The sequence below is a fragment of the Xenopus laevis genome, chromosome 8L (assembly GCF_017654675.1).
Source record: "Xenopus laevis strain J_2021 chromosome 8L, Xenopus_laevis_v10.1, whole genome shotgun sequence".
In the NCBI taxonomy this organism is placed as follows: Eukaryota; Metazoa; Chordata; class Amphibia; order Anura; family Pipidae; genus Xenopus; species Xenopus laevis.
The window spans coordinates 6,730,098-6,754,282 of record NC_054385.1 but is presented as its reverse complement, the minus strand read 5'-3'; the positions used below and the strand labels follow the sequence as shown (position 1 = coordinate 6,754,282).

Sequence of the window (24,185 nt, the reverse complement as noted above, 5' to 3'; positions counted from 1 at the left end):
TCATATAGAGTTGCTTATTAGTTTTTATTAGTTTCTAGTAAATCTGGCAGGCATGGATGAATGAGATGCCCCAGCCTCCCCACCAGTCTTCAAATATGTGCCCACTGACTGTTCATGAGGAAGCTTGAGCCACTTGATCCAAATAGACTTTTAAAAGTGGAGGTCAAGGTCTGAACTGAAAATTGCATTGCTATAAAAATGTCTTTCTTTGCTTCCTGTACCTGTACCATGTGACCATGTGTAACAGCAGTAAATGATCAGTCTAGCTGCCATCTTTATACTAATCACAGCTAGCACACCAGCATCTGCAGTAATCCTACCCCATCCACCCTTGTGGTAGCATCGTTGGTAGGTGTTAATAATGTAGAAACCCTGGTTTATGAAAGCATACCATTATTTTCTTGTTTTGTACTTTTATACAAGCCACCTCATAGTCCTACTGTATACCCAGGCTTCTAAGCTTTACTTACATACAGATGTCTCTCATCCTTAATGCATTATACATGATATTTCCACAGTGTTTATGGACTTATGTTATGATATATATTGTACAGTTTCACTAAACCTGGTCTCTGTAAATTAATGATGGAAGGAATTTAGATGCAAGTCAAGCTACACACTACCCCATGGTAACATGTAGTGGGGACAAAACAATATATATATATATAATATATATATACACATATATATACTCTTTAAAGCGCTATTAAACATGATAATCAATGATAAATATACAAAAAACAAGGTTGTTTCTTGTGTGGTACAGTAGCTCAATGGGTAGCACTGCTGTGTAGCCAAACCAAATCCTGTCGCTGGGGACTTGGGTTTGAATCCAGCTGTAGCAGTGATTTAAAAGTCTATTTTCTCTTTAAAGTGCTGAACAATCATGATAATCCATGACAAAATTACTAAAAATAAGGTTAGCTCTTGTGTGGCCAGGTGGCGCAAGGGTTAGCACTGCTACATAGCAACACCTGTGGGCCATGAGTTCAAATCCCGTCTGTGACTGTGTGGAATGGTGGGAGGTGCTTGCATGGCTGGAATCTGCAAAGTGGAGTCCAAGTTCCAGGTAAGAGTTCTCGAGATGGCTGAAGACTGAGTTCCAGGTAAGACATGTCACAATCCAGGTGCAAGATAAGACCTGACAAGATGGCTGCAGACTGGGTTCTAGGTGTGGAGTTGGTTCCAGATGAGCAGAGAGCAAGATGGCTGCAGTCCAGGTCCAAAATGGCTGCAGTTGAGGTTCCAAGTAAATAGCCGAAGTATGAGTTTTAAGCAAAAAGCTTCCAAAAATACTGATTGTATTTTATTGTCTTGCATCATTTCTGGCCCACTGTCATCTTGTCTTACCTTGAACCAGGTCTGGGGCCATTTTTACACATCGTTGCTTTCGTGACTAGTCTTACCTGCCATCTTTACATGTCTTACCTAGTACCCGGACTGTGACCATCACTACACGTCTTACCTGGCACCCAGACTTCAGACATTTTGAGTATTCTTACCTGGAACACAGTCTTCAGTCATGTTACTTTGAACTTGGAATTCAGTCATCTTGAGGATTCGAACTCAGCACCATTGCGTTGGAAGGAGCACACATATCCAATGCACCACCTGGTCTTAGCTGGTAGCCAGTCTGCAGCCATCTTTACACGTCTTACCTGGCACCTGGACTGCGGCCATCACTACACGTCTTACCTGACACCCAGACTTCAGACATTTTGAGTATTCTTACCTGGAACACAGCCTTCAGACATGTTACTTTGAACTTGGAATTCAGACATCTTGAGGATTTGAACTCAGCACCATTGCATTGGAAGGAGCACACATATCCAATGCACCACCTCCTCGCTTGCTTCTGGCCTTTAATTTTTGGTAAATATATCATTTAAACAAGTTGGGAGAGCTCTTTAAAGTGATCATTAAGCCAAGTTCTTTGGCTGGATTTGAACTCAAAACTCTGCGTTGCAAAGCATAACCTTTAACCACTACACTATAGCATAACTTCATAAATGTGTTGCCATTGTTCGTAAATATTAAGTTAAAACACACTGAGACAGCACTTGAAAGTGATCATTAAACTCACTATTCTTTGTAAATCTAAATTTTAAAGTTCTTCGGCTGGAATTGAACTCAAAACTTTGTGTTGCAAAGCATCACTTCTAGCCACTACACTACAGCAGCATCTGGATAAGCATAGCCTATTTTTCATACATATATAGTTAAAACATGATGAGACAGCACTTGCAAGTGGTCTTTAGACTCACTATTCTTCGTAAATAAAAAATGTAAGGTTCTTTAGCTGGAATTGAACTCAAAACTTTGCGTTGCAAAGCACCGCCTCTAGCCACTACACTATAGCAGCACCTGATTAAACCTCTACCATTTCTTCGTAAATATATAGTTAAAACACGATGAGACAGCACTTGAAAATGATCATTAAACTCATTCTTCATAAATCTTAATTTTAAAGTTCTTTGGCTGGAATTGAACTCAAAATTCTCCATTGCAAAGCATCACCTCTAACCACTACACTATAGCAGCATCTGATTAAACATATGCCATTCTTCATAAATATATAGTTAAAACATGATGAGACAGCACTTGAAAGTGGTCATTAAACTCACTATTCTTTGTAAATAAAAATTTTAAAGTTCTTTGGCTGGAATTGAACTCAAAACTTTGCGTTGTAAAACTTCACCTCTAGCCACTACACCATAGAATCATTTGATTAAATGTTTTCCATTCTTCATAAATATAAAGTTAAAACACGATGAGACAGCACTTGAAAATTATCATTAAACTCACTATTCTTTGTAAATATAAAGTTTTTTCTTTGGCTGGAATTGAACTCAAAACTTTGTGAGACAAAGCATCACCTCCAGCCACTACACTATAGCAGCACTTGACAAAAACATCGCCATTCTTTGTAAATATATAGTTAAAACACACTTTTTACTTTAAAATCAAATCCCATCTGTGACTGTGAGTTTCCAGCTCCACTGCAGAAATCTACAGGCAGATGCATGGGGTGGGCCCTAGCAAATATCATTGGAACATATGGCCTTGGAGCTCTGGCTGGGGCCCTATCTGCAACGTCTTGTATGTTCCTCTCCATGTCTGTGTGGCTTTCCTTCAACACTTACAGCTTAATATCTCCTGACCAAGCTCCACTGGGGCAGTCTCTGGCCTCATAAACATGTGGCACATTGGAAAATCAGCCCCATTATAGACAACTTTCATTGTGAGAACAAACAGCTGTTTCATTTTGTATCGGTTTAAAAAGGGGTTGTTCACCTTTGAGATAACTTTTAGTATGATGTAGAGAGTGATATTCTGAAATAATTTCCAATTGGTCTTTATTTTTTATTATTTGTGGTTTTTGAGTTTTTTAACTTTTTATTCCGCAGCTCTCCAGTATGCAGTTTCAGCAATCTGGTTGCTATGGTCCAAATTCCCCTAGCAACCATGCATTGATTTACACATGAGACTGGAAAATGAATAGGAAAGGGACTGAATAAAGATTAGGAATGCCAAGTAGAGATGTAGCTCATTCATGAATTTCTGATACAATTTGCTATTGGTCTTCATTTTTTATTATTTGTGTTTTTTGAGTTATGTAGCTTTGTATTCAACATTATTCAATTTCTGTAGTCTGGTTTCTAGTGTCTTAATTCCCCTAGCAACCATGCACTGATTTGAAGAAGAGACTGGAATATGAATAGGAGAGGCCTGAATAGAAAGTTGAGGAATGCCAAGTAGAGATGTAGAGAGTGACATTCTGACAATTTGCTATTGGTCTTCATTTTTTATTATTTCCAAAAAACATAATCTCTCGTTACTTCTTTATATTGGGGAGCCTCTACTCCAAGGGTCTCTCTGACCTCACTTCAACCCTCTGTGGAGGCTGGGGGTCTGGCTGCACCTAATTTACACCTCTATTACTCAACTACAAAACTAGTGACCGCCTGGAGGTGGGCCGCCCCTTCCACAGCAAAATCAGCCACAACACTTGAAGGAATTCAAGGAATAACTAGGAAATTTATGGGTTTGGACTTGGCACATGTGTAGGAAATCCTAATGCTGCCTCTTCAGATTTTGAGGTGGTTTGCAGGTTCCAATCATCACAGTCTGGATCAGGAACAAAATAAGAGATCCAATACCGGGGAGATCACTCCTGATGAAGGGAGGTTGTACCCCCAAAACGTTGATATTGGTGGTGAAATAAACAAATAAAAAGAAGGGGCACTTTCCCCACTGCAGAACATTGTGTGTGTGCGGATCCAGGAACAAAAAGTTGCTGTTGCTGTGGGACTGTGCCAGGTCAATGGAGAACCAGCACCACTACTGCAGAGTGAGTAGATTTCAGGTGTGCAGTGTATCAATTACATTACATTGTAATTTGCAAATGGCAATCCTTTTCAGCCCAAATTTAAATCATTCATTATACGTTTATAGCTCCCTTCAACAAGATTGGATTCTTTGAAATTAGGTAGAAAAAACCCCCTCCAAAACGTTGCACAATCCAATCCAGATGAAACTACCAGCAGACCAGCTGACACTTGAGCCTTGATATGAATGGATAAATGTGATGGAGTGTGGGGGTTTGTGATGGAGTGTGGGGGTTATTTAATCCTCAGCTCTTGTGTTACCAGTCGTGTGAAAATAAGGGGAAGAAAAGTGTCACATGAAGTACAAATGTTTTTCCAGGCCTTAAAAATAGAAGTTTTATTTAGATATTGCCCATAGCAGTTAAGGTTTCAGGCCAGCCTATTTTTTGGGGTAATTTACAGAATGAGTAAATTTAAAAATTTGACCAAGGTCAATAGAAAGCTTTTACAACTTACATGTGATCAAAAAAGGCTACCGATGATGACCAGACCACCCCAGATTAGCAGTAACAAAGAAATAAAATAATTATTTTGTCCTGCAACATGTTAATATTAATAACAGTTTTATGTACATGTATGTCTCCTCCTTCAATAAACTATTGTTTTGTGAATAACTGTACAAGGGAGGGAGAGTGTTTATGAGAATGACCGGTGCAACGTGTCTCAAAGTAGTAAACCCATAGTACAGAAACTGGTACAACTATCAGACAAGACTAATACGGCTTATTAGACTTACTAAGATATTATCAAACACAGGTAAGGCTAAGCAAGATCCCAAACTGTAGAGAAACCAAAGTTGTGAAGCTAATGCCCAGACCGAAGGCCTAGTTGGGGGAGATTTGGGGTAAGTATTTATTTGTACCCTGGGTACCCCTGGAACTATAGCAGGGTGACTGTTACCCCAATGTTTCTATATATCTGTAACCTTGTTATGAGCTAAGGGGGCCCAGTCTGAAGGTCAGTTAGGGGGAGATTTGGGGTGAGTGATTATTTGTACCCTGGGTACCCCTGGAACTATAGCAGGGTGACTGTTACCCCAATGTTTCTATATATCTGTAACCTTGTTATGAGCTAAGGGGGCCCAGTCTGAAGGTCAGTTAGGGGGAGATTTGGGGTGAGTGCTTATTTGTACCCTGGGTACCCCTGGAACTACAGCAGGGTGACTGTCACCCCAATGTTTCTATATATCTGTAACCTTGTTATGAGCTAAGGGGGCCCAGTCTGAAGGTCAGTTAGGGGGAGATTTGGGGTGAGTGCTTATTTGTGCCCTGGGTACCCCTGGAACTATTGCAGGGTGACTGTTACCCCAATGTTTCTAGATATCTGTAACCTTTTTATGAGCTAAGGGGGCCCATTTGGGGTGAGTGCTTATTTGTGCCCTGGGTACAACTCCCAATAAGGGATATGTCTGTAATTTTGATCTCCATACCTTCAATCTACTAAAAGGTAAGTGAAGTACTGTTTTATTACTACAGAGAAAAAGGAAATTTTTTTTTACATTTAAATTATTTGATTAAAAGAGAGTCTATGGGAGATGGCCTTCCCGTAATCCAGATCTTTACAGAGAATGGATCCCATACCTGTACTATAAATCAGTCCTATTTTTGATATCTCTTTCCCAAGTAACCATGTGCAATAAAATAGTGCACTCGGGACTAAGAAAGGATAAATTACATCAGCTTCAACTTAATGGATGGATCTAAACACTTTTGCACGGCTTAACCACACTTTTACTGAGTTGCTGCTGAACTCCATCTCCCACAACTATGTAATGCATTAGCAAGGTTAAGGCATGCTAGAATATGAATAAGAGAGGTCTGAATCGAAATTTGAGTAATAAAATAGTAGGAACTAACGGTGCAGAGAATAGACAAGGACAAGCAATGAAAGATAATAGCAATGACAGTTAAACATGGACAGACACAATGACAGTTACACAGAACTATAAACCCAGTGAGAATGAGGAATGAATGGATATTGGGAAGTTGTATCATGAGTCAGAGGCAGCAGTGCAGAGTAGAGAAAGGGACAGACACAATGACAGTTACACAGAACTATAAACCCAGTGAGAATGAGGAATGAATGGATATTGGGAAGTTGTATCAGGAGTCAGAGGCAGCAGTGCAGAGAAGAGAAAGGGACAGACACAATGACAGTTACACAGAACTATAAACCTAGTAAGAATGAGGAATGAATGGATATTGGGAAGTTGTATCAGGAGTCAGAGGCAGCAGTGCAGAGAAGAGAAAGGGACAGACACAATGACAGTTACACAGAACTATAAACCTAGTAAGAATGAGGAATGAATGGGTAATGGGAAGTTGTATCAGGAGTCAGAGGCAGCAGTGCAGAGAAGAGAAAGGGACAGACACAATGACAGTTACACAGAACTATAAACCCAGTGAGAATGAGGAATGAATGGATATTGGGAAGTTGTATCAGGAGTCAGAGGCAGCAGTGCAGAGAAGAGAAAGGGACAGACACAATGACAGTTACACAGAACTATAAACCCAGTGAGAATGAGGAATGAATGGATATTGGGAAGTTGTATCAGGAGTCAGAGGCAGCAGTGCAGAGAAGAGAAAGGGACAGACACAATGACAGTTACACAGAACTATAAACCTAGTAAGAATGAGGAATGAATGGGTAATGGGAAGTTGTATCAGGAGTCAGAGGCAGCAGTGAGACATAAATCACCCATTCATGCTGTTCCTGGGTTGTGCCACAGGAGGGCAGCAGTGAGACATTAATCAAACATTTGTGTTGTTCATTACTTCTGCCACAGGAGGGCAGTAGTGAGACATAAATCACCCATTCATGCTGTTCCAGACTTCTACCATGTAAGTCTCCAAAACAAAGATGCCAATTTCTTACACTGTTGACAGTACAAATACAGGCGACTATCCAACAATTAGATCACAGGTGACAGTTGGTATCAAAATACTCAAACCTATTTTCTTGAAATGTGGCAATAACTCAGGTGTCACAGAGGGGTATCAAGTGTTTCTCCACAGGCTGAAATCCACTGATGTGGGAGTCATGAGTGTACCCTAATGATTGCGCATGTTTTTGGTTGCAAATATTTTTAGGGGGTAGAGAGGGAGATATTAGGGTCCCTTTAGCACAGTTGTTTGAGCTGGAACCTGAGCTGGGACTTCTGGTGAGACTCGGTCACTACTCCATACCTGTGCAGATCTGCGGTTGCCCTGATATACCGACCTTGAGGGGCTCCAGCCCAGCGGGACTGAAACAACCATGTAAGATCGCTTAGCTGTGTCAGAACTAAGGTTCGCTGGGCTGGGGGAGCTTTTGGCTGCAAATATTTGGCATGCAGCATCTCTTCATTGATATGAACATGTTCCTATAATTTCTATAGAAACGTGTAAGAATCGTTTTAAATACCCCTCTAAATTAAAACATGTGCCATGTTAGTCATTCATCCTGACCCTAATCATATTTACTTACATATACAGTCAGTCAAATATACAGTCATAAAGTAAATAATCATTAATCAGTGCTTCACAGGAATAACATTTGTTCAAGAACTAGTCTGAAGAGCTTACAATCCAGTGGTGGGTCTCTCTGTTCCACAGGTTCTGGGCTGTCCTGCTGTAAATGCATTTGTTGCTGTAGGAGGGAGTCCAGCGCTTGCAGATTGACACATCCAGACCAGTCTCTCTGGAGGCCCCATTAAAGCCATCAGTGACTCTCTGCTCATGACTCTCCATTGCCACACATTCAGCTCTTTATTTATGGGTGACTAACATGTGGGTTCATCTGTAAGGGAGTAATCATTTCCAGGCCATAAATATTCCCAACGGTGCCATGTAGAGCTGGGCTTTTCCCAACTGTGATGCCGCCTGGAGTAACCCAAGCTGAAGTCTGGAGAAGTCTCTTGTTTTCTTGCTCTAACAAATGGACAACGTTAGTGAGCAGCTCGGAGACTCCATGGTTGGCAGTGTTTGCCCCTTCTTCTTTGTGTTTGCTATGGAGAGTGGGGTCAATATCATATAAACAAGGGATAGGGGTTTGTAAATATGGTCTAGTTCGTTAGGCTTTGAGCTCTGGGGGTGTGAGTTTGAATCCAGCCCTGTTTGCCTCTCATTAAAGTGCTGAATAAATATGTTGATTATATATGTTATGCCTCCAGCATCATTTTATTGTTTGTGTGCACCACCTAGTGGTTTAGTTAATGGTTTATGTGCATTGCTATAAAAATGTCTTTCTTTGCTTCCTGTACCTGTACCATGTGACCATGTGTAACAGCAGTAAATGATCAGTCTAGCTGCCATCTTTATACTAATCACAGCTAGCACACCAGCATCTGCAGTAATCCTACCCCATCCACCCTTGTGGTAGCATCGTTGGTAGGTGTTAATAATGTAGAAACCCTGGTTTATGAAAGCATACCACTATTTTCTTGTTTTCTACTTTTATACAAGTTTTATTTGCAGCCACCTCATAGTCCTACTGTGTACCTTACATACAGATCCCTCTCATCCTTTATGCATTATACATGCTATTTCCACAGTGTTTATGGACTTATGTTATGATATATATTGTACAGTTTCACTAACACTGTTATTTTCTGTTCCCCAGTTTTACACTTTCTCCTTGTTAATAAAAACTGAAGCTTTCTAACCTGGAATCCTTCCTTCCTAATGAAGAAAGGAATTTAGCTGTAAGTCAAACTACCCCATGGTATCACCATAGTGGGGATTAAAAAATGCCTTTTCTCTTTAAATTGCTAATAAACATGATAATCAATGATAAATATACCAAAAACAAGACTGTTTCTTGTGTGGCACAGTAGCTCAATGGGTAGCACTGCTGTGTAGCCAAAACAAATCCTGTGGCTGAGGACTTGGGTTTGAATCCAGCTGTAGCAGTGATTTAAAAGTCTATTTTCTCTTTAAAGCGCTGAACAAACATGATAATCCATGACAAAATTACCAAAAATAAGTTTAATTCTTGTGTGGCCAGGTGGCGCAAGGGGTAGCACTGCTACATAGCAACACCTGTGGGCCATGAGTTCAAATCCCGTCTGTGACTGTGTGGAATGCAGGCAGGTAGCAGCGGTGCATGGCTACAATGTGCGAAGTGGATTCAAAGTTCCAGGTAAGAGTTCTCAAGATGTCCAAACACTGAGTTCCAGGTAAGACTACTCAAGAAGTCTGGATTCCAGGTAAGACCTGTCAAGATGGCTGCATTCCAGATGCAAGGTAAGACCAGTGGTGCATGGTTACAATGTGTGAAGTGGATTCCAAATTCCAGGTATGAGTTCTCAAGATGTCTGAACACTGAGTTCCAGGTAAGACTACTCAAGAAGTCTGGATTCCAGGTAGGACCTGTCAAGATGGCCACAGTAAGGAGCAAAAGATCGGTGCAGAGAGGGTTCCAGGTAAGGGGCAAAAGATCGGTGCAGGAAAGAAATCCCAAGATGCACAAGGGGAGACTAATTTGGGTTTCAAGTAAGATAGCAACGGTTTAAGAAACTTAACTTCTCCTTTTAATTAGTATCTTATTTCTTTCATCTTTTCCAATATTCTTTACTTACCTTAAACCAGGCTATTTTTATACATTTTACCTTTCTTTATGAATCTTACCTGTTATCTTTTCTGGCCCACTGTCATCTTCGCGAGCCTTACCTGTCATCTGGACCGCAACCATCTTCACGTGTTTTACCTGGCATCCATCTTTACACTTGTATATATGTCTTACCTGTACTGTAGTCATCTTTATGTGTCTTACCTGGCATCCAGACTGTGGCCATCTTTACATGTCTTACCTGTACTGTAGTCATCTTTATGTGTCTTACCTGGCATCTGGCCATCTTTACACGTCTTACCTGTACTGTAGTTATCTTTATGTGTCTTACCTGGCATCCAGACTGTGGCCATCTATACATTTTTATGTGTCTTACCTGGCACCCGGATTGTGGCCTTCTTTACATGTCTTACCTGGTACCCGGACTGTGCACATCTTACCAGGCACCCAGACTTCAGACATATTGAGTTTTCTTACCTGGATCACAGTCTTCAGACATCTTACCTTGAACTTGGAATTCAGTCATCTTGAGGATTCGAACTCAGCACCATTGCGTTGGAAGGAGCACCCATATCCAATGCGCCACCTCTTCACTTGCTTCTAGCCTTTAATTTTTGGTAAATATATCATTTAAACAAGTTGGGAGAGCTCTTTAAAGTGATCATTAAGCCAAGAGATTTGGCTGGAGTTGAACTCAGAACCCTTGCATTACAAGGTATAGTTTTTAAGACTGAGCCATGACATCACTTGCTACAAGCCAGCCATTCTTTGTAAATATATAGTTAAAACATGATGAGACAGCACTTTAAATGGTCTTTGACAAGAATTGAACTCCAAACCTTGCGTTGTAAAGCAGCTCCTCTATTCACCACACCACTGCAATGATAAAGGATGTTAGCCATTCTTCGTAAATATATAGTTAAAAGATATTGAGACAGCACATAAATGTGATCATTTATCTCATTATTCTTCCTAAATACAAACATGTTGAGAGAGCGCTTTTAAATGGTTAATTACCCAAGTTCTTTGGCTGGATTTGAACTCAAAACTCTGCGTTGCAAAGCATCATCTCTAACCACTAAACTACAGCAGCACTTAACAGAAACACTGCCATTCTTTGTAAATATATAGTTAAAACATGATGAGACAGCACTTGAAATTGATCATTAAACTCACTATTCTTTGTAAATATAAATTTTAAAGATCTTTGACTGGAATTGAACTCAAAACTTCCTGTTGCAAAGCATCACCTCTAACCACTAAGCTATAGTAGCACCTGAGCATCAACCTGCCATTCTTCGTGAATATATAGTTAAAACACACTGAGACAGCACTGAAAATGATCATTAAACTCACTATTCTTCATAAATATAAAGTTCTTTGGCTGGAATTGAACTCAAAACTTTGTGTTGCAAAGCATCAACTCTAGCCACTACACTATAGGAGCACCTGACAAAGATATTGCCATTCTTCGTAAATATATGGTTAAAACATAATGAGACCAAACTTGAAAGTGATCATTAAACTCACTATTCTTTGTAAATATAAAGTTCTTTGGCTTGAATTGAACTCAAAACTTTGTATTACAAATCAGCACCTCTAGCCACTACACTAAAGCAGCAGTTGACAAAACCACAGCCATTCTTTGTAAATATATAGTTAAAACATGATGAGACAGCACTTGAAAGTGATCATTCAACTCGCTATTCTTTGTAAATACAAACATGTTGAGACAGCGCTTTTAAATGGTCAATTATCCAAGTTCTTTGGCTGGATTTGAACTCAAAACTCTGCGTTGCAAAGCATAACATTTAGCCACTACACTATAGCAGAACATGATGAAAAAGTGGAAAATTTTCGTAAATATATAGTTAAAACAAGAGGAGACAGCACTTGAAAGTGATCATTCAAATCACTATTCTTAGTAAATATAAAGTTCTTTGGCTAGAATTGAACTCAAAACATTGTGCTGCAAAGTAATATCTCTAGCCACTACACTACAGCAGCACTTGACAAAACCACTGCCATTCTTTGAAAATATATAGTTAAAACATGATGAGACAGCACTTGAAAGTGATCATTAAACTCACTATTCTTTGTAAATATAAAATTCTTTGGCTGGAATTGAACTCAAAACTTTGTGTTGCAAAGCATCACCTCTAGCCACAACACTATATCAGTACTGGTTAAACCTGCCATTCTTTGTAAATATGTAGTTAAATCACACTTTTTACTTGAAAATCAAATCCCATCTGTGACTGTGAGTTTCCAGCCCCACTGCAGAAATCTACAGGCAGATGCATGGGGTGGGCCCTAGCAAATATCATTGGAACATATGGCCTTGGAGCTCTGGCTGGGGCCCTATCTGCAACGTCTTGTATGTTCCTCTCCATGTCTGTGTGGCTTTCCTTCAACACTTACAGCTTAATATCTCCTGACCAAGCTCCACTGGGGCAGTCTCTGGCCTCATAAACATGTGGCACATTGGAAAATCAGCCCCATTATAGACAACTTTCATTGTGAGAACAAACAGTTGAATTCAGCTGTTCAGTGTTCTATTTTCTGGAGAAGCAAAATGCGGGAAGAAACTGACTCGGATTTATGAAAATATTTGCTGCTGGTGAATATGTGAATTTGGCTGTAAAACTGAACCAGAATTAAAAACTACACAAGATAACCCGGAACTATGTCTCACCTTTGTATTAACTTTTATTAAGATGTAAAGAGTGACATTCTGAGACAATTTGCAATTGGTCTTCAATTTTTCTTTATTTTTTTATAGTATTTTGCAAATTTCTGTCGCCAGCCGAGCTGGATATCAGTTGCTTAGAGAAACATCGTATCCCAGCGGCTCCCAAGGGGCCTTTGAGTCCATGACACTTCTCATTCAGATCTTCCCCAGCAAACTTGTGCCCGTGCCCCACACCTTCCCACTCCAGGTTGATACAGAAGATTGTTGTAAAACTACAGGGGCCACTGATCAGATCCGGCAGCAGTTTGCCAAGGGCCAGTAGTGTTGGGACCAAGGGGCTTCTCAGTTTGTCTATTTAATGTGTAGCATCAACTACTGAAGGGAAAGCTGGGAGCTGTTTTCCATCCCCAGTCCAGAGGGCAAAGCTAAATCATGGGGCTGCTTTAAGCGTCCAGCAGTCCAATGGCCTTAAATATCTTCTCCCTTTAATAAGTTGTCCCCTGCTCTGTGACATCAGTGAGTACTTGCTCCTTACATGTTTCCTACGTGTGCCTCTTCAGCTCATTGAGCATGTGCAGGGTCACTGACTCTGTCTTGAGAAGAACAAAGGGAATATTTTCAGGGAAAGAAAAAATATTTATTATTGGGCTTCTTTTTGACACTAAAGAGTTTTCTGAGGCCAAATTAAGGCCACCCAGACAAGCCGCAGGCCCTGGAGCAGCTCTGCAGAAGGGATTGACTGCAACACTAAACAATAACAGGGATGGGATCTGTTATCCGGAAACCCGTTATCCAGAAAGCTCAAAATTATGAAATGGCCATCTCCCATAGACTTCATTTCATCCAAATAATCAAAATTTAAAAAACCATTCCCTTTCTCTCTGTACTTGATCCCAACTAAGATATAATTAATCCTTATTGGAAGCAAAACCAGCCTATTGGGTTTGTATAATGTTTACCTGACCTTCTAGTAGACTTAAGGTATGGAGATCCAAATTATGGTAAAATCTGTTATCCAGAATACCCCAGGACCTGAGCATTCTGGGTCACAGGTCTATACCTGTACAAGTAAGTCCTTGCAGTCAAATGCAAGTGCAACCAAAAAGCAGGGCCCAGAAGGTCTTGGACCCACCGGGTTTTTTCCCAATCCGACCCTGGGAATAACAGAAGGTTATTGTTTAGCAGCATTTAGTGGTCAAAGAACATTATATATGATAAACTTTAGCCAGCAGATTGCTAGTCCTCCAGCAGCTCATTGTGGGTGTGGGTCAGCTAGCTGGGTGTTGTAGTCAAATATTATTTTATTTTTCTTTCAAAATACATTTTTGATTTTAGGGGGACACTTCACTCAGTAATTGTCAGCCAATAATAAAATTGCCATTCTAAGTAGCTTGCCAATCTCCATGCATTCCTAATTCTCACTGGGTTGAAACTGCCAATTGCCTTCCACAGACTTTGGTTTGGAAAAATGTATGTTTTGGGCCAAAACTCACTTGCACCCAAATTGCTCACATTGCATAATTATCTAATTACAGATAGACAGACAATACTATTGATACTGAAATCAAAACACTGGCTTGTCAGATGCTGCCCTCTTGTGGCACTATATAAGTAGTACATTAGTCTTTACTGGGAAATTTAGGGATTTCAATTAGAATTTATAAATATATATAGGCAGATGCTGCCATCTAGTGACCCTATAGCAGAAGTTCATTGGCATGAAGGGGGTTCAATGAGAAATGGTCAGATGCTGCCCTCTAGTGAAATTATAGAAGTAGTATGTCTGTGAAGGTTTTTATTCATCTAGGTCTGGAGTCCCCTGTGAGCCACATGCAAATGTAAGAGTTGGGGAGCAAAACCCATGTATGAAAAAGTTCCTGAAAGATACCAAATAAGGTCTGTGATTGGCATATAGTAGCCCCATGTGGACTGGCAGCCTACAGGAGGCTCTGTTTGGCAGTACAGCTGATTCTTATGTAAAACTTGTCTCCAAACCAGGAGTTCCTAAAAAGCACCTGCTTTGAGGCCAATGGGAGCAATCGGTTGCAAGTTGATCTCGAGCCACTGGTTGGGATCCCTGATTTAGGTCATGGTATACCTAGTAGAAGTAACTCTAGAACAAACACATTTGCAGAGTAATCATTGAAGACATTTCACTACTACTCTGAACGTAGTTGAACGGAAGCTCTGCCCCTGAGGAGCTGCAAAAGCCCAGCCTTCCCCTTCCTGGTGGCACCCACACCCTCGCTCATCCCTTTCACTAGACTGGTTGTTGTGATGCTCTGCAGCTGCACAAGTACCCGGCCTATGGCAGCAGTTAACAAATGAGAACTACATTCCCAGTCCCACACAGGAGGGCAGTTTACACCGTCCAATATCAGCAAAGCAAACACAGGGATACGTATGGGTTAATGGTAAGAGACCAGTGACAAGGTCCTGAAACAGGGTCTGTACCTTAGAAAAAAGGGTAGACGGGAACTTTACACTAGGAGAATATACGGTTATCAGAGTAGAATTGTTCCCTTTGAACAGTTCCCAATGAGCACAGTGATAAACAGTAGTGTTCCCTTACTGAGCAAGTGGGATAGGGGTTTAGGTTGTAAATGGAGATTGATGTGTATTATGTATAATCATAAAGCATTGTGGAATAGATCAAAACTATATAAAGGATATTAGCAGATACACAAGGGGTAAATTATCGCAAGATTCTTACAAACAACAGACACAGGTGACGTTTAGAAGCAGCTTTATACATAGCTTATGTTACACGTAAAACTCATGAATCTACAAGATTAATAGCAAGTTTTCCAGTACAGTGTTTTTGGGGTAAATAGTCACATTTACAGCCATTTGCCATTAGTGTTTGGCAAAATAAACCGCTACTTTGATACAAAATATTTTCTCCATCATTTAAGTGAGGTTCAAAAGAACTTCTGTATCTGCACAACACAAGGCAAATTTGTGTGATGCATTAAAGGACATTCACATACGTGCACTTTAGCAATGCTGCTGCCAGACTATTTTCAAATATAAATATCTGCTTTCTAGAAATAGTGACATTTGCTTAGTCTCCTTTGATATCAATGTTTAAATGTGACTTTAAAATAAGTTATTTCTAAATCTATTCATGATGATTGGATTCTTTGAGATAAATGAGGCAGTAAAAAAATTCCAAAACGTTGCACAATCCGATCCAGATGAAACTACCAGCAGACCAGCTGACACTTGATCCTTGATATGAATGGATAATGTGATGGAGTGTGGGGGTTATTTAATCGTCAGCTCTTGTATTACCAGTCCTGTGAAAATAAGGGGAAGAAAAGTGTCACATGAAGTACAAATGTTTTTCCAGGCCTTAAGAATAGAAATTTTATTTAGATATTGGTCATAGCAGTTAAAGTTTCAAGCCAGCTTATTTTTTTTTGTAAGGAATTTACAGAAAGTGTAAATTTAAAAATGTGACCAAGGGCAATAAAAAGCTTTTACAACTTGTGCAGTGTCTATAGATATAAACCACATACTGTGTGCTTAACATACAGCTACTGGATATTCAGCTACTAAAACATGGTGCTAAATGCCCCAAAGTATCCATAACTGTTGCACTGCCCTTCAAATGAAATAATGGGACAATCACCTGAAAATCCCTCTGAGCTGCCTCTTTCATATGATCAAAAAAGGCTACGGATGATGACCAGACCGCCGATTAGCACTAACAAAGAAAAGAAAAAATAATTATTTTTCCTGCAACATGTTAATATTAATAACAGTTTTATGTACATTTATGTCTCCTCCTTCAACAAACTATTGTTTTGTGAATAACTGTACAAGGGAGGGAGAGAGTTTATAAGAATGACCGGTGCAACATATCTCAACATGGTAAACCCATAGTACAGAAACTGGTACAACTATCAGACAAGACTAATAGGGTTATTAGACTTACTAAGATATTATCAAACACAGGTAAGGCTAAGCAAGATCCCAAACTGTAGAGAAACCAAAGTTGGGCTAATACCCAGCCTAAAGGCCAGCTAGTGTGAGATTTGGGGTAGGTGCTTATTTGTACCCTGGGTACCCCTGGAACTATAGCACGGTGACTGTTACCCCAATGTTTCTATATATCTGTAACCTTGTTATGAGCTAAGGGGGCCCAGTTTGAAGGTCAGTTAGGGGGAGATTTGGGGTGAGTGCTTATTGGTGTCCTGGGTACAACTCCTGATAAGAGATATTTCTGTAATTTTGATATCCATACCTTAAATCTACTAAAATGTAAGTGATCAATTACTGCGTTATTACTACAGAGAAAAAGGAAATAATTTTTTCAATTTTAAGAGTCTATGGGAGATGGCCTTCTGGTAATCCAGAGCTTTCCATAGAAATGGATCCCATACCTGTACTATAAATCAGTCACAAAAACCACCTATTTTTGATAGCTCTTTCCCAAGTAACTGTGTGCAATAAAATAGTGCACTTCGGACTAAGAAATGATAAATTACGTCAGCTTAAACTTAGTGGATCTAAACACTTTTGCATGGTTTAACCACACTTTTACTCAGTTGTTGCTGAACTCCATCTCCCACGACCATGTAATGCATTAGCAAGGTTAAGGCATGCTGGGAGCTGTTGTACAACAACATCATTGTATTCTTAAAGCAATATCATATACAGACACAATGCAGCTATTGAAAAAGTGGCAATTTTAGTAACGTTACATCACTGTATTATTTCCTGAGCAAATAGATCATAAGGAATTCCAACAAGAGTATAGCCACAAGCACATTTCGGAGCTATTGCCAAAAACTGAACACAAGAAATGGGTCAGGACAGAATCGTGGGCCCCAAATAATAAATGAGGTCCAGAGACAAAGAGAAATTTCTCTTGTAAACACAGCCCTGTGAATGCAGCTACCGACCCCATCTATAAGAGTTGTCTAAACTAAACTGTCAAATGCTGTGAATTAATGACTTTAGCTGCCACTTAAACATCACTTTGGTTTGAGAGCAACTCACCATTCTGCCTAATACTCACTGTGGTCACAATGAAAATCCTTTTACTTCTAACTTTACCCCTGTCTGTAAAGGAGTGCACACGTCACATGATCCAAACTTGTGATTCACAATAGGGAGGAGCTGCCTAATCAGGAACAGCAATGGAAAACCTGACTATTTAAACCAAGGTCATAACATTAAAGGGGCTGTTCACATTTGGAAAAAACTAACTTGTAGTGTGATGTAGAGAGGGATATTCTGAGACACTTTGCAATTGGTTTTCATTTTTTTATTATTTTTGTTTTTTTACTTATTTAGCTTTTTATTCAGCAGCTCTCCAGTTTGTAATTTCAACAATCTGGTTGCCAGGGTCCAAATTCCCCTAGCAACCACACACTGATTTCAATAAGAGACTGGAATAATAAAAGAGGTCTGAATAGAAAGATGAATAATAAAATAGTAGGAACTAGCAGTGCATAGAATAGACAAGGACAAGAAATGAAAGACAATAGCAATGACAGTTACACAGAACTATAAACCCAGTGAGAATGAGGAATGAATGGATATTGGGAAGTTGTATCAGGAGTCAGAGGCAGCAGTGCAGAGAAAGGGACAGACACAATGACAGTTACACAGAACTATAAACCCAGTGAGAATGAGGAATGAATGGATATTGGGAAGTTGTATCAGGAGTCAGAGGCAGCAGTGCAGAGAAAGGGACAGACACAATGACAGTTACACAGAACTATAAACCCAGTGAGAATGAGGAATGAATGGATATTGGGAAGTTGTATCAGGAGTCAGAGGCAGCAGTGCAGAGAAAGGGACAGACACAATGACAGTTACACAGAACTATAAACCCAGTGAGAATGAGGAATGAATGGATATTGGGAAGTTGTATCAGGAGTCAGAGGCAGCAGTGCAGAGAAGAGAAAGGGACAGACACAATGACAGTTACACAGAACTATAAACCCAGTGAGAATGAGGAATGAATGGATATTGGGAAGTTGTATCAGGAGTCAGAGGCAGCAGTGCAGAGAAGAGAAAGGGACAGACACAGTGACAGTTACACAGAACTATAAACCCAGTGAGAATGAGGAATGAATGGATATTGAGAAGTTGTATCAGGAGTCAGAGGCAGCAGTGCAGAGAAAGGGACAGACACAATGACAGTTACACAGAACTATAAACCCAGTGAGAATGAGGAATGAATGGATATTGGGAAGTTGTATCAGGAGTCAGAGGCAGCAGTGAGACGTAAATCACCCATTCATGCTGTTCCCAGTTTGTGCCACAGGAGGGCAGCAGTGAGACATTAATCACCCAATCATGCTGTTCCAAACTACCATGTAAAGGTGGCCATAGACGCACTGATAATATCGTACGAAACAAATTTTCGTCCGATATTCGTTGCGTGAATGGTGGAAAAAGAGCCGACCGATATCAGCAGAAGACTTGGATATCGGTCGGCTCGTCGATCGGGCTGGACGGAAAATTTTGATCGGGTGCATTTGAAGGGACCCAAACATCGGCCATTGTTAGTGCTGAATCGTCAGATACAGGTAAAATTCTATTGTTTCTTCCCATATATCTACCTGTATATCTGACGATTCAGCTCTACACGTGTGTATTGAAACGAACGATCTTTCTTGGAAACATCTTTTCAGAGAAAGATCGTAATTGTTACGTCTATGGCCACCTTAAGTCTCCAAAACAAAGATGCCGATTTCTTACACTGTTGACAGTACAAATACAGACGACTATCCAACAATTAGATCACAGGTGACAGTTGGTATCAAAATACTCAAACCTATTTTCTTGAAATGTGGCAATAACTCAGGTGTCACAGAGGGGTATCAATGTTTCTCCACAGGCTGAAATCCACTGATGTGGGAGTCTTTAGTGTACCCTAAGGATTTATCTAGTATAGGTAAATCTAAAAACAACTGGACTTGCTGAGTAATCAATGAAGACGTTTCACTACTGATCCGAGCAGCTTCTTCAGTATAACTGACTGCATAGCATACAGGTAATGAAACCTTCCCATCCCAAGATCACGCTAGTGACTTAAGAAACTTAGATTTGGGAACAGACACCTTACCTGTGCAACGCAGCCTTGGCCTAAACTGGGACTTGAAATCTAACACATTTACATTTCAAGTGAAGGATAAGAAACCTTTAACTCACAGAGGAGTGTTATCTACAGAATCTTGTGACTGGGATTCACCACTTCCATCAGAGAAAGAACAAGTGTGGATAGAGGGGAAAGACTGTTTAGAATCATTGTCTACCTTACAGGCTCCGAGGCAATACACTTCTACTTCTCCTGCAGGAATCAAGGAGAGGAAACTCTGTGTATTCTCTGATGCTTCAACCAAGGCTGTAGCTGCTGTTGCTCATATCAAGACTGTTGACTACAAAGATCAGTGCCATTTAGGATTTGTTATGGGTAAAGCAAAACTATCTCCATGGCCAGAGCACACTATACCCAGACTAGAGCTTTGTGCAGCTGTTTTAGCAGTGGAAATGGCTGATCTTATCACTTCAGAAATTGATCTCCAACTAAGTGAGGCTGAATTGTACACAGACAGTAATGTAGTGTTGGGCTACATCTGCAATGAGACCAGACGCTTCTATGTCTATGTCAGCATCAGAATTCTGTGTATATGGGGATTAATACACCCAAAACAATGGCACTATGTACCAGATCATGCAACAAGAGCTGTACCTGCAGCTTGTTTAAAACAAACCTCCTGGTTTGCAGGACCCACATTCCTGTATATCTCTGAACAGAACCGCCCTGATGATGTGTATGAGTTAGTTGAGGCAACATGTGACCCAGAGATTCATCCACAAGTGTCAGCACTCTGCACTAATGTCTGAACTACCCACCTCAGGTCCCATCGCTTCAAAAGATTTTCTACTTGGAAGTCTCTAGTCAGGTCTATTACTTGGCTACTTTATATAGCAAAGTTATTTAAGAAACATTTCCTTCCAACCTCCAACAACTGCAAAGGTTGGCACTACTGTCAAAAGACATATACAGTGAATGAACTTAAAGGACTTGTTCACCTTTAAACTAACTTTTATTATGTTGTGGTTTTTGAGTTATTTAGCTTTTTATTCAGCAGCTCTCCAGTTTGCAATTTCAGCTGTCTGGTTGCTAGGGTCTGAATTACCCTAGCAACCATGCACTGATTGGAATAAGAGACTGTAAAATGAATAGGAGAGACCTGAATAAAAAGTAGCAATAATAATACATTTGTAGCCTTACAGAGCATTTGTCTTTAGAAGGGGTCAGTGACCTCCATTTGAAAGATGGAAAAAGTCAGAAGAAAAAGGCAAATAATGCAAATATAAAAGAAATAACAAAAAACAATTAAAAAGTTGCTTAGAATTAGCCATTCTTTAACATATTTAAAGTTAACTTAAAGGTAAACTAACACTTTAAGCAAGTGACAGACATTGTCATTCTCTGTGTACAGCATGAAACAGCTGTAAGGGTCAGTCCACACTGGGCGTTTTAGGGAGATTTGTTCGCCTGGCCACTAATCGCCTTGTTTTTGCGGCGACCAATCTCCCCAAACGACTTCCTGACTTTGCGCCGGCTAAAATGAAAAAAAAAAAACGCCGGAGCTAATCACAAGCGGCAATTCGTTTTCCAAAGTCACCTGAAGTTTTCTCGTGAGGCAACTTTGTGCGACTTCGGAAAATGAACTGCCGTGTGTGATTAGCGCTGGCGTTTTTTCATTTTAAGCTGGTGCAGAGTGAGGGAAGGCGTGACCATGTGTAACAGCAGTAAATGATCAGTCTAGCTGCCATCTTTATACTAATCACAGCTAGCACACCAGCATCTGCAGTAATCCTACCCCATCCACCCTTGTGGTAGCATCGTTGGTAGGTGTTAATAATGTAGAAACCCTGGTTTATGAAAGCATACCATTATTTTCTTGTTTTGTACTTTTATACAAGTTTTATGTGCAGCTGCCTCATAGTCCTACTGTATACCCAGGCTTTAAGCTTTACTTACCTACAGATGCCTCTCATGCTTTATGCATTATACATGCTATTTCCACAGTGTTTATGGACTTATGTTATGATATATATCGTACAGTTTCACTAAACACTGTTATTTTCTGTTCCCCAGTGTTACACTTTCCCCTTGTTAATAAAAACTGAAGCTTTCTAACCTGGAATCCTTCATTCCTAATGAAGAAAGGAATTTAGCTGCAAGTCAAGCTACACACTACCCCATGGTATCACCATAGTGGGGATTAAAAAATGCCTTTTCTCTTTAAATTGCTAATAAACATGATAATCAATGATAAATATACCAAAAACAAGGCTGTTTCTTGTGTGGCTCAGTAGCTCAATGGGTAGCACTGCTGTGTAGCCAAAACAAATCCTGTGGCTGAGGGCTTGGGTTTGAATCCAGCTGTAGCAGTGATTTAAAAGTCTATTTTCTCTTTAAAGTGCAGTTGTGTTTCATGTAAGATAGCAAACATGATAATCCATGACAAAATTACCAAAAATAAGGTTAATTCTTGTGTGGCCAGGTGGCGCAAGGGGTAGCACTGCTACATAGCAACACCTGTGGGCCATGAGTTCAAATCCCGTCTGTGACTGTGTGGAATGCAGGCAGGTAGCAGCGGTGCAAGGCTACAATGTGCGAAGTGGATTCCAGATTCCAGGTAAGAGTTCTCAAGATGTCCGAAGACTGAGTTCCAGGTAAGGCTACTCAAGAAGTCTGGATTCCAGGTAAGACCTGTCAAGATGGCTGCATTCCAGATGCAAGGTAAGACCAGTGGTGCATGGTTACAATGTGTGAAGTGGATTCCAAATTCCAGGTAAGAGTTCTCAAGATGTCTGAACACTGAGTTCCAGGTAAGAGGTCTGGATTGCAGGTAAGCCCTGTCAAGATGGCCGTAGACTGGGTTCCAGGTAAGGAGCAAAACATCATGTTTCATGAAAGATAGCAACGGTTTAAGAAACTTTAATTAGTATCTTATTTTCTTTCATTTTTTCCGATATTCTTTACTTACCATAAACCAGGCTATTTTTACACATCTTACCTTTCTTTATGAATCTCACCTGTTATCTTTTCTGACCCACTGTCTTCTTGCCTTACCTGCTATCTGGACTGCAACCATCTTCACTTGTCTTACCTGGAATCCGGACTGTGGCCATCTTTACGCCTGTACATGTCTTAACTGTACTGTGGTCATCTTTATGTGTCTTACCTGGCATCCAGACTGTGGCCATCTATACGTCTTTACATGTCTTACCTGTACTGTAGTTATCTTTATGTGTCTTACCTGGCATCCAGACTGTGGCCATCTATACGTCTTTACATGTCTTACCTGTACTGTAGTTATCTTTATGTGTCTTACCTGGCATCCAGACTGTGGCCAGCTATACATTTTTACGTGTCTTACCTGGCACCCAGACTGTGGCCTTCTTTACATGTCTTACCTGGTAACCGGACTGTGCACATCTTACCTGGCACCCAGACTTCAGACATATTGAGTTTTCTTACCTGGATCATCTTACCTTGAACTTGGAATTCAGTCATCTTGAGGATTCGAACTCAGCACCATTGCATCGAAAGGAGCACCCATATCCAATGCACCACCTCATCGCTTGCTTCTAGCCTTTCATTTTTGGTAAATATATCATTTAAACAAGTTGGGAGAGATCTTTAAAGTGATCATTAAGCCAAGAGATTTGGCTGGAGTTGAACTCAGAACCCCTACATTACAAGGTATAGCTTTTAAGACTGAGCCATGACATCACTTGATACAAGCCAACCATTCTTTGTAAATATATAGTTAAAACATGATGAGACAGCACTTTAAATGGTCTTTGACAAGAATTGAACTCCAAACCTTGCGTTGTAAAGTAGCTCCTCTATTCACCACACCACTGCAGTGATCAAGAATAAAAGCCATTCTTCGTAAATATATAGTTAAAAGATATTGAGACAGCACATAAATGTGATCATTTATCTCCTTATTCTTCTTAATACAAACATGTTGAGAGAGCGCTTTTAAATGGTTAATTACCCAAGTTCTTTGGCTGGATTTGAACTCAAAACTCTGCGTTGCAAAGCATCATCTCTAACCACTAAACTACAGCAGCACTTGACAGAAAAACCGGCATTCTTTGTAAATATATAGTTAAAACATGATGAGACAGCACTTGAAATTGATCATTAAACTCACTATTCTTTGTAAATATAAATTTTAAAGATCTTTGACTGGAATTGAACTCAAAACTTCCGGTTGCAAAGCATCACCTCTAACCACTAAGCTATAGTAGCACCTGAGCATCAGCCTGACATTCTTCGTGAATATATAGTTAAAACACACTGAGACAGCACTTGAAAATGATCATTAAACTCACTATTCTTCATAAATATAAAGTTCTTTGGCTGGAATTGAACTCAAAACTTTGTGTTGCAAAGCATCAACTATAGCCACTACACTATAGCAGCACCTGACAAAAATTTTGCCATTCTTCTTAAATATATGGTTGAAACATAATGAGACCAAACTTGAAAGTGATCATTAAAC

General features: G+C 40.0%; 2 long non-coding RNA genes across 5 annotated transcripts; one reads left to right on the top strand and one right to left on the bottom strand.

Annotated features, from left to right (window-relative positions):
• Positions 1 to 9,366: 9,366 nt before the first annotated feature.
• LOC121396863 lies at positions 9,367 to 22,567 on the top strand. The gene is made up of 2 exons (XR_005963216.1): positions 9,367 to 9,662; positions 22,461 to 22,567. It is a non-coding gene; the product is annotated as an uncharacterized LOC121396863 (long non-coding RNA).
• Positions 15,357 to 20,471, bottom strand: LOC121396862. Of its 4 annotated transcripts, none has more exons than XR_005963210.1 (3): positions 20,342 to 20,471; positions 16,262 to 16,336; positions 15,357 to 15,926 (listed from the first exon to the last, which is right to left on the bottom strand). It is a non-coding gene; the product is annotated as an uncharacterized LOC121396862 (long non-coding RNA). The 4 variants fall into 4 exon arrangements; XR_005963213.1 differs by lacking the exon at positions 20,342 to 20,471 and adding an exon at positions 19,905 to 20,262; XR_005963212.1 differs by lacking the exon at positions 20,342 to 20,471 and adding an exon at positions 17,654 to 17,779.
• Positions 22,568 to 24,185: the final 1,618 nt, after the last annotated feature.